We start from the raw sequence: 2,679 nt of genomic DNA, 5'->3' as shown, positions 1-2,679 counted from the left end.
CTGGCTAGTTTGTTAGTGGCACTTTGTGCTAGCTTACTAGTTAGTTAGTTTAGTAGCTTACTAGCTTACTAGTTAGTTAGCTAGCACACAGTGTCACCCTCGCCTCCCGCCTGCTGTGTACCGGAGAAAACTGCGGGAAAACAGTGCCCAACAGGCGGAGCGAAGGACACTGTCTAGTACCGGTCGCCCCCGCCTCCTGATAGCTCAGCGGGAGGCTGCGGCGACACTGTGTGCTAGTTAGCTAGCAAATGGTTTCGCGCCTGCTGTGTATCTTTATCCTCTTTAGGACTAGCTGGCTAAATTACCACATAGCATACTTCGCTCCCACCCGCTGAACACCTGCCGTCGTTAACATAACACAATAACCGACAGGCGGGGGCTAAGGACACTGTCTAACCGTGTCGCCCCTTCTTCTGTGCGGTTTATAGCGGCTGGCATCCAACGTTATTGTGCATTAACGCCACCTACTGCACTGGAGCGCCTCTGCCTCCCACATGTCCTAACTTTAAAATAAATACAGTACCAGTCAAAAGTTTGGACAAACCTACTCATTCAAGGGTTTTTCTTTATTTTTTACTATTTTCTACATGGTAGAATAATAGTGAAGACATCACAACTATGAAATAACACATATGGTATCAAAAATGGTTGAACAAATCAAAATATATTTTATATTCTTCAAAGTACTAGTGCCCTGATGACAGCTTTGCACACTTTTGGCATTCTCTCAACTAGCTTAATGAGGAATGCTTTTCCAACAGTCTTGAAGGAGTTCCCACATCTGCTGAGCATTTGTTGGCTGCTTTTCTTTCACTCTGTGGTCCAACTCATCCCAAACCCTCTTAAATGGGTTGAGGTAAGGTGATTGTGGAGGCCAGGTCATCTGATGCAGCACTCCATCACTCTCCTTCTTGGTCAAATAGCCGTTACACAGCCTGTAGATGTGTTTTGGGTCATTGTGCTGTTGGAAAACAAATGATAGTTCCACTTAGTGCAAACCAGATGGAATGGCATATCGCTGCAGAATGCTGCGGAAACCATGCTGGTTAAGTGTGCCTTGAATTCTATATAAATCATAGACAGTGTCACCAGCAAGGCACCCCCACACCATCACACCTCCTCCTCCATTCTTCACGGTGGGAACCACATATGCTTCTCACAAAGACCTGGCGGTTGGAATCAAAAATCTCACATTTGAACTCATCAGACCAAAGGACAGATTTCCATCAGTCTAATGTCCATTGCTCATGTTCCTTGGCCCAAGCAAGTTTCTTCTTCTTATTGGTGTCCTTTAGTAGTGGTTACTTTGCAGCAATTCGACCATGAAGGCCTGATTTACTCAGTCTCCTCTGAACAGTTGATGTTAAGATGTGTCTGTAAAGCATTTATTTGGGCTACAATCTGAGGTGCAGTTAACTCGAATGAACTCATCCTCTGCAGCAGAGGTAACTCTAGGTCTTCCGTTCTTGTGGCGGTCCTCCAGTTTCATCACAGCGCTTGATGGTTTTTGAGACTGCACTTGAAGAAACTTTGAAAGTTCTTGACATTTTCCAGACTGATTGACCTTCATGCCTTAAAGTAATGATGAACTGTCATTTTTCTTTGCTTATTTGAGCTGTTCTTGCCATAATATGGACTTGGTCTTTTACCAAATAGGGCTATCTTTTGTATACCAACCCCAAGGCACACCTGTTAATTGAAATGCATTCCAGGGGACCACCTCATGAAGCTATCTGGTTGATAGAATGCCAAGAGTGTGCAAAGCTGTCGTCAAAGGGGGGCTACTTTGAAGAATCTCAAATATAAAATATACTGTATTTAGATTTGTTTAACACTTTTTTAGTAACTACATGATTCCATGTGTTATTTTATGGTTTTGATGTCTTCACTATTATTCTACAATGTAGAAATTAGTAAAAACAAAGTAAAACATTTACATAAGTATTCAGACCCTTTACTCAATACTTTTTGAAGCACCTTTTGCAGCAAATACAGCCTCAAGTCTTCTTGGGAATGACACTACAAGCTTGGTACACCTGGATTTGGGATAGTTTCTCCCATTCTTCTCAGCAGATCCTCTCAAGCTCTGTCAGGTTAGATGGGGAGCGTTGCTACACAGCTATTTTCAGGTATCACCAGAGATGTTCGATCGGGTTCAAGTCCGGACTCCGGTTGGGCCACTCAAGGACATTCAGAGCCTTGTCCAGAAGGACTCCTGTGTTGTCTTGGCTGTGTACTTAGGGTTGTTGTCCTGTTGGAAAGGGAACTTTCATCCCAGTCTGAGGAACTGAGTGCTCTGGAGCAGGTTTTCATCAAGGATGTCTCTGTACCTCGCTCCGTTCATCTTTGCCTCTATCCTGACTAGTCTCCCAGTCCCTGCAGCTGAAAAACATCCCCACATCATGATGCTGCCACCCCCGCACTTCACATATTGATGGTGCATTCAGGCCAAAGAGTTTAATCTTGGTTTCATCAGAACAGAAAATCTTGTTTCTCATTGTTTGAGAGACGTTGGGTGCCTTTTGGAAAACTCCAAGCGTGCTGTAATGTGCCTTTTACTGAGGAGTGGCTTCCGTCTGGCCACTCTACCATAAAGGCTTCTAAATCTTTTGATTTAGAAGTCATTCTAAGGTTTGTGTAATTCACAGCTAAAGTTGCCAAATAACTCTGAATCTAGCA

Source organism: Oncorhynchus mykiss, chromosome 28 (genome assembly GCF_013265735.2).
Source record: "Oncorhynchus mykiss isolate Arlee chromosome 28, USDA_OmykA_1.1, whole genome shotgun sequence".
In the NCBI taxonomy this organism is placed as follows: Eukaryota; Metazoa; Chordata; class Actinopteri; order Salmoniformes; family Salmonidae; genus Oncorhynchus; species Oncorhynchus mykiss.
This window is presented reverse-complemented; position numbering follows the sequence as displayed.